Genomic DNA, 9,127 nt, shown 5'->3' on the forward strand with positions numbered 1-9,127 from the left:
GGGCGCCGCTCCGAGGCCCCAGAGGGAGCGACGAGCGCGGGCGGCGTCCCCGCCCCTCCGCCCCGAGGGGCTCTGGAGGCCGCAGCCTAGGCTCTGGCGACTACTGCCGCCGCTCTGCTCCCATGGTGGCCGCCGCCGCCTCCAGGCCTCGCGACAACGCTCCCTCCGCACGCGTGCCCGCTCCGCGGCCCTGCCCTGCTCGCGCGCCGCCGCTACCCAGAAGCCCCTCTGCCCGCCCCGCGCGCGCAGGCCACGCCCACCGCCTGCGCGCGCACCTGGCCCCGCCTGCCGCTCTGGGCTTCCTCCAGGCGGTGCCTCCTCCCGGTGCCTCTCTCTCTAAAAGGTGCTTCCTCGCTTCCTTTTCGACCCTCTTCCGCTAATGTTTGCGATCCCAAGAGGAAGAGAAGTTGGGGACAAGGACGGCGCTCCGGAGCCGCCGTCCTCACTGAGGACGGGGCCGAGGGCGCCGGCTCACGGCCCTGCAAAGTCACCGGGATCTGGCGATCTGTGGGGCGCTGCGGCTGCAGCCGGAGTACAGGGGCGCCTGCGCACTGGGGCCAGGAATTGAGGGTGCCCGACAGCCGATGTTGGAAAGTGTCAGTAGGACTGCTGGGCCTGTAAGAGTGGCCCCCGGCCCCCGGGGTAGAAGCCAAAATCCTAGGGCTTGCAAGGAGTTCTGTGCCGCGCCCAGCGGGGGCTGAAAAGCCAGACACTGGGAGAGAGACTGAAAACTGCTTTGCGCCCACGCCTCCGCCGCCCCGCCCCCTCGGGCGGGGCCAGGGGTCAACGCCTCCAGGGCACGAGCTGAAAAGTATGTTCGAGGACTATAAACTGTTCATAAAGTCCTTTGACCCAGTACGCCCATGTAAGGAAGTGCATTTCTAAGGAAAGGATCCACAGAGGAAAGGGGATTCAGCAGGGCTATTCAGAAGTCTGGAATGACCATAACTTGGGAATGCACCCAACTGTCCAACAATTGAATAATCCAGACAAGCACTGTCACATTAACAGAAAATTCTTGTTATGCAGGTTGTGCAGACTGCTGAGCACAGGAAAGTTTGGCCAAGTACAGTGAAAGGGTGTACTGGAAATCAAGGTTTTTTTGTTTTGTTTATATTTTAGGGAAGGGTCTACATGGTGTTCAGGGTGTCACTACTAGATTGGACTCATAGTGATCCACCTGTTGCAGCCTCCCAAGAACTGGGATTACAGGCGCGCACCACCACGCTCAGTCTGCAAATGAAGTTTAAAATGCTTAAGAGCATACCAAATTTCAAAAACAAAAAAATGATGCTAAGATACACGAGCACGAGCCACTCTATAAAAGCTAGAGCCTGATGCCGATAAGTAGTAAGAGCCTTAAGAATCTTCTCGCTTGTATATAAAAGCTAAGTGCCCAGATCAGCCAAAGTCCTGAGTTCGTAAAGCAGCTAGCTTGTCCATCACTAAGCACCTCAGGAATCTGTCCTTCCTTTCTGGGTAAAGCCAGTCTCAGGTGGGCTGGAACAGACCCCAGTGACGCAGTATGGCCCTTCCATCTCAGCTACCCACAGCAGTTTCTGATCAGAAGGTAAATCCTGTAAGTCTGTAGGTGGAGTTACTCCTCGAGGTCCCCACTGACCCAGGAGAACCAAGGGCACTCGGACATTCCTCATGCGTTGGAACAAAACAGTTACATGACAATTATGGATTGTTGTTCTTGGTGACAATATAATATGCAAACCAAGAGAAATGCCACATGCTTCTCAGGTCACAAATTAATTTTGCATTGATGGGCTACAGATTTTTATGGAGCTGGTTGGATAACTGAACACTATGCTCGTGTGTACTATCCACAGAAGCCTATTTAAAAAGAAGAGTAGTGATCAAGCTATCTGTACCAGGCACCTTCTACAGAGAGCCATTTTTAGAAGGTTTTTACTGATTTGCACCAGTCTATCTGCAAGCAGAAAAGACTAGTCTGTTCATTAAACCACCTTTTTTGTTCATTTGTTTCTTTCCAGTATGATAATTCTTGTTCTAAAAAACAAATACAAAAATGTGTTCTGTAAAAGATCAAATAAACCAGAAATATACAAACTGTAGCCTAAAAAATTAGGTTGAGCATGATAGCATGTGTCTGTAATCCCAGCATTCCGGCAGGCTGAGACAGGAGGGATGCAAAGTGGAGCCCAGCCTGGGCAACTTAGTGAGGGTCTGTCTCAAATTCAGAAATAAAGAAAGGGCTGGTCTCCAGGAGTGGTGGGACACACTTGCAATCCCAGCACTTGGGAGAGTGAGGCAGGAGAATTGGTGTGAGTGCAAGGCCAGCCTGAGCTAGAGTGAGTTGAAGGGGATGGGGGGGGGAGAGGGAGACAGAGAGATAGAGAGAAAAGAAAGAAAGGCAGGTTGCAGTGCCAAGGCCCTGGGTTCAATCCTCAGCACCAAAAAAACCTTATCTGTGCCTCTTCTTTGTGACTGAGTTTCTAAACCATTTCTCAGTGGCTGGATTCGGTTTAACCTCCCCTACCTAGCAACACCTTCCTCACCCTTTGACATTTCACCATCCAAGTTGTGAGCCCAAGGCTCCCTCTTTTGTGTACTTGAGGCTCATGTCCTTAGTTCTGGCTTTTAATTTAAGAGATTGGCCTCTTCCTCAGAAATTCATTCACCCTTACGTGTGCCTTTGCCCTCTCCATCCACAGACAGGGCTGTAAATACGGACTTTATTTTATTTATTTATTTATTTATTTATTTATTTATTTATGTCTTTCAGTGTGGCTCTTATAATTTCTTGTTTAATATTATTTGTTCTTTTAAGAGTTTACCAGTGCTGGGCAGTGTGCCTTATAGAAATTCTCTTAAGTCCTGGTGTGGTGGCACATGCCTGTAACCCCAGCACCAGGCAGGCTGAAAACAGGAGGATCACTACGAGCCTGGGCTGCATAGTGAGACCCTGTACCAAATACATAAATGGAAAAAAAAAATAAAGAAATTCTCTTAAGGGCTGGGGAGATAGCTCGATAGAATAAGTGCTAACCTGGCAAGCCCAGGGCCCTGAGTTCAATCCCCAGGACTGCAAAAAGAAAGAGAGAGAGAGACAGAGAGAAAGAGACAGAGAGAGAGAGAGAGAGAGAGAGAGAGAGAGAGAGAGAGAGAGAGAGAGATTCTCTTAATTCTTGTAACAATCTTTTGCCAATGGTTACATTACTATGTCCATTTTACAGATGATGTAACAGGGACTCAGCTCTCTGTTGATTGAATGAATTAATGGATGGATGGATGAATGAATGGATGGGTGGATGAATGGATGGATGGATGAAAACACAGACTGGCCCAGGAATCACCAATAAAACATAGCAACTGCTCCCATCTTGCTTCACACTGAGGAGCAACTCAAGCTGGCCTTGTAGTAAGATGCTTTGGCCCATATAAACCATATTTAATGAGAGTAAAGGAGTAGGCTTTCAGTGCAAAGGTGTCATTATTTTTGTAAACTACATTACTATAAAGGGGAATAGACAGGGTTTAAAGGTTAATGAAATAGTTTCATCCTAAGTTTCATTCATACTTCTCCTAATGACTCTATGGGTGAAAAAATCACTAGCCCCTCTATGAGTCAGTGTCTTCATACACAAAATAGAAATAATGAAGCTTGGTTGTCATTAACTCTCCTTAAGATCTCCAGATGAAAGATACTGTCTTCATCCAGGGTGAATTATTCAGAGGCATGCTGGGAAGGAGACTTTCAGGAGAGAGATGAGTCGGGGCTCGGATGCAGACACATCTGAGAAGAGTGGACCTGGGAGAAGCCCAAGGTCCTCAAGAGCCAAAGCTGACCTTGTTCTGCCAGTCAGCAGGGTTCCTGGATTTCAAATTTGGCAAGCTCCTTCTCCCCATCAATGAGACAGAAGGGGCAGGATGCTTGCCGTGACTCCACTCCAGGCCAGCGCTGGGTTCCTGTGGTGTGCCCAAGACCCCACCAGAGCAGGGCTCTACTAAGCTGAACTGGGCCTTTCCAAACTACTCCAAATGGGCTGGACTTAGCTCTCCCTCCTCGCAGAGCCCCTCATCCTCTGCTGTTCTCACTGCAGGGACTATTCTGCACTGTGAACATCCTGCAGGGCATAAGGATAGGTTTAGCAAGGTTCTCCCCTCACACACATGGCCCGATTGATATTTTTTATGTTTCTTTCGATGTTTTTGATATCCCCAAAAGTGGACCTGGTGTATGTTTGGAGTGACTCTCTCGCAACATAGTATTTACAGTCATCCAATGAGGAGCCCTTTCCTCCCCTTTGTCACCACACATTACTGCCCTAGGTGTAGGCTGTGCTGTCCGGGAAGAGCCATCCCATTCCTGCCTCTGGGCTTTGCCAGTTTGGGTCTGCCCTTCTTCTCTCTGCTGTCGTCCCCTCCTCGTCCCCATCAGCTCCTCATGCTCTGTTCACCTCCCAAATTTCACATGAGCACTGGGCTAGCTTTGCAATAGACTCCTAAAGGATCTGAGTGTGGGTTGTGCTTATGCAGTCTAGAATCACTGATTGGGCCAGGAGTGGTAGCACACACTGTAATTTCAGCATTCTGAAAGGCTGAAGCAGGAGGATTTTGAGCTTGATCCCAGCCAAGGCAGCTTAGTGATTTACAGAGACCCTGTCTCAAAATGGAGATGTAGCTATGTAACTTAGCAAAAAGGCCTTCAGTTTAATCTCCAGTAACACACAGACACACACACAGACACACACACAGACACACATACACAGCATTGTTGATAAGTATCAATCGTTTAACGACTGAATAGACACATGAGAATGTATAAGAAAACACAAGTGGTTGAACTCAACACAGTACCCAAAGAGAGTGACAGGTGACAGCAGCCTGGTTGCGGGGGGGGGGGGGAAGGGGGTACTGCCAATTCCTTGAATGAGGAGGAACATCTGACAAGAACAGAAGTCACTGGCAGGGAGACTAGGAAGGATGACTGGGGTCAGTCTGGGGACACATCTGCAAGCCTCAGCCATTGGGCTGCAAAGCTAAGACCCCAGAGGAAAGAAGTCTCTAGTGCTCTCTCCTCCCCTCCTGGTGGCAGCTGTCTGTCCCCATGATCCTGCCCTTCAAAGGTCACTTGTCAAACCATGAGTGGAGGAAAATTTATTGGGTGAGGAAACCATGTCATAAGGGATATTTTGGGCTCTGCTCAAAACTTGCTCATGCCTCATTTCTACATTATCTTCCTAGTGTCATAAATTCTGTTTGTTTGCAGCAGAGCTGAAAGCAAGACTATCCAAAAGAATGTGATTTTTAAAAATTACCACAAAAGCAAAAAAAAAATTTTTTTTTAATGAGCTTTGAGCAAGAGTTTGAACTTTAGAGGGTTATAGGCAACGGGTCAAAAGTGCTTTTTATTTTTTAAATTTTATTTATTTATTTACGTGTGTGTGTGTGTGTGTGTGTGTGTGGCCAGCTCAGCCCACCAGGGGGCGGGGCTGGCTGGCATGTGGTGCTGGGGGATTGAACCGCGGTCCCTGTGCTTTGCTAAGCTTGTTCTAAGTAGGTGCTTTAGACCACTGAGCCATCTCACCAGCCCCAAAAGTGCTTTTTTTTAAAAAAAAAAAAAAAAGGTAAAAATTAACAGTAAGAAGAATGTAGTGGCTGTGTGTGGTGGCACACACCTGTCATCCCAGCACTCAGGAGGCTGAGGCAGGAGGATGGTAGTGACTTTGGGACCAGCTTTGGATAAAGAGCAAGAGAAGCCTGTACAGTGAAAGAAACTACTCATGCACAGCTACTGTAAGCAGCGTGTACAGGTGCAGCTGTGGAGATGAATTTAGACTCATGCTTTCCTTCTCAGGACTCAGTTCCCCAGATGTTGAGCACAGCAGCCGGATCAATGGTGGCTTGACAGGCAAAGCCCCAGCAGCTCCTGCTGCACTGCTTTCTCCTGTGGCTGAGAACAGCACTCCTGGGAGGCCGCAGGACAGCTCCTGCACTCCGGTTTCGGCTCCTCTGATCCCTGTGCCCTGGGAGGCCTCTAGGGACAGGCACTGGAGAGTTGGACAGCTGCTCAGTGCTGGCTGAGGATGAAAGGACCTCATGCCAGCTGCACCAAAGTGGAGACTCAGACGGAGGTCGCCTAGACGTGTGCCAGCCTCACCACCACTACTGGGGACAGAACTTGACTCCTCTCAAGGTTGAATGCTGGCAGTGTGAGTCTGGCCTCTAGGCCACCCGTGTGATCCCTGGGTGATAATTTTAGAATGCTGCCCTGTGGTTTGTCTTCTTCTCCAGCCCCCAAACATTGGTGTAGCCAGGTGTGGTGGCCCACGCCTGTGATCACAGAACTCTGGGAGGCTGAGGCAGGAGGATCCCAAATTTGAGTCCAGCCAGTGTGGCAAATCCTGTCCCAAAATTTTAAATGCAGGGAGTCTAAGGCTTCAGTACCCCAGATATACTGCTTAGAGAGACACCCAGCATGGAGCTACCCTGGGGGCACAGGTGTGGCCACTTCAGCCTGAATACACAGCATCTGTCCCCTCCCCCAGCCTCCTCCTAGAGTTCATGGGATCTGCAGGGAAGAAGCCAGCCACCTCAATGCATGGAAGCCAGAACCCAAAATAGAGGTCACCAGAGGGTTGCCTTTGCTTAGAAACCAAGAAATGTCCCTCAGAACTTCAGTGACCAATGTGATGCTATGGGAAATGTTTCTCCATGGGTCAGAATTCCAGCTTTCTGGCAATTGATAAGGCTCACCTATGACACCCACCTCGAAGTTCTCTGCTTCTCTGTGCACCCGACTTCTGTCCGTCTGACTGAGCTGTAGTGACTGATGGTGCTGGCCTTGATGGGGGCTTGGAGGCTACAAAGATACAGCCTGGAGAGAGACGATGTGCGTGGGCGTGCGTGCGTGGGGGGTGGGGTGGAGGAGAGGAGATGGGTGAGAAGCCTAAAGCAATAATAACATTACCTAAGGGACCCTCTGTTTCAGGCCAAAGGCTTTATAAAATTTTAACTATACTAATCATTTGCATGCTGTTTCCCTCTCCAGAGCCTGGCACCTGCCACTGCCTGTACTGCTATGATGATAAGAAAAGGTCAAAACATAAAATAGCCAAACATGGAAGTGCAGGCTTGTAATTCCAGGTCTTGGAGCAGGGTCCGGAGGATTGCTGTGAGTTTGAGGCCAGCCTAGGTTACATAGTACATTCAAGGCCAGCCTGAACGAGGGAGCAAGACCCAGTCTCAAAAAGCAGTCATTTAGAGGCCGGGGAGATAGCTCAGTAGAATAAGTCCTTGTACAACAAGTGCAAGGGTCTGAGTTCAATCCCTGGTTCCACAAAAAAAAAAAAAAAAAAAAAAAAAAGTAATAAAGACCCATACCTGTCCTGTGGGCTTGTGGGAGCCTTCCCTTGCCTGGGAGTTCAGTGACACCTTTGGGTCTCTTGACTGACATTAGCCTGGGACCCAAGCATAAACTGGCTTCTGCTGACTGGAAGAAAAAGATTAAGGGCTTGGTCAGAAAGGAGACTGAGGGCAAGGCCACGGGCACAAAAGCCCCAACTGAGCAGGCAGAGACCATGGGCACCACGGTGGGCAGATGACTTGGAACTGAGACAGAAGAGCCCCAAGGGGACACTGAGGGTCAGGCCACAGTGCTCTAAAGTGCCCTGGACATCCCCACTCTGTGGTCTCTGACAGTATGTACAGACAGGCCGGATTATCGGAGAACTCCACCTCCACAGCCTGTGTTCCAAGACAGCTGAGTGCATATCAGTTCTTTGGGAGAAATTTAGTTTGTTTGGTTTTTTGAGACAAGATTTCACTGTGGAGCCTAGGCTAACCTCAAACTCATGGCAATCCTCCTGCCTCATCCTACCAAACGTTGATATGAAAGGTATGTGCTGCCATGCCCAGCGGAGAATTCTGTTTTACAACTCTGTTCACATAGTGAAGTTTTCTCCCAAGGCACACTCACTGTCCACACCTCTCACCTCAAGTCCTGCTCAAATATAACTTCCTGAATACCTTGATTAAAGAGACAGTCCCTTCCATGGCAATGTCCCCTTCCTCTTGTCCTTGCTGCATTTTTCTGTAAACTAATTGTCACCTAATATAATATATAACTTAGGGTTCAGTTATTATCCATGTCTCCCATCCTCTAATGTAAACCTTCAAAATTTGTTTCTCATAGACTGGGCATGGTAGCACATGCCTGTAATCCCAGCTCTTGGGAGGCTGAAAACAGGTGGCCCACTGGAGTCTGATCTAGTAGTGAAACCCTGAACACCCTTCCCTAAACTACAAAAAAAAAAAAAAAAAAAAAAGATCTGTCTCTCTTGCTCCCTGCTGTATGGTGCAGAGAGCACGTGCTGGCCTTCTGTGACGGAGAAGCTTCATGGCCAACTTGACTGGTTTTGTGGTCTCCCAAGGTGAATTGGAGTGCCCTCCTTGGTGCCTCTGGGTGACCATGGAGGCGTGACCTTAGATACTATATTTAGTCCCTGGCCGTTCCTCTTTGGTCTGTCCCCTACTGTGCTTCCCAGCCACCATGCACTGAGCAGCTTTGCTTCCCCATTCCTTTCTGCCATGATGTTCTTCCCTTGGCACAGCAGACCACAGACTGAACCCTCTGAAGTCATGAGCCAGGTCCAGCCTCTTCTGTTTAAGCTGTGGGTTTTGGGACTTGTGTCCCAGCAAAGGGAAAGGCTATCAATACGTGTTCATTATCTAATGAAGATATGCATACAGATCTAGTTATTTGGATGATATTTTAATTTTTAAAGTCTAAAAGCTATATGAGAATTTTGAACATAAACCATATTAATTAAATGGCGGATATAACATAAGGTACTACTCTGTAGACTGTACAATCACATTTTGTGGGGGGGTACTGGGGACTGAACTTTTGTACAGGGGTACAACCCCAATTATTTTAAAAAATGTATTTAAACATACTAAAATACCTGCTTAGGCAGACACAGCGGCCATGGTTCAATCCCCAGTGTGCTGTGCCGGCCCCACCCCCGGGGCATGCTGACCGGTGACTGAGACTGGGTGTGGTGGCATATGCCTGTAATCCCAGCTCTTAGGAGGCTGAAAACAGGTGGATCACTATGAGTCTGATCTGTGTAGTGAGACCCTGTAGACCCTA

The sequence above is a fragment of the Octodon degus genome, unplaced genomic scaffold (assembly GCF_000260255.1).
Source record: "Octodon degus isolate 3935 unplaced genomic scaffold, OctDeg1.0 scaffold00151, whole genome shotgun sequence".
Taxonomy (NCBI): domain Eukaryota; kingdom Metazoa; phylum Chordata; class Mammalia; order Rodentia; family Octodontidae; genus Octodon; species Octodon degus.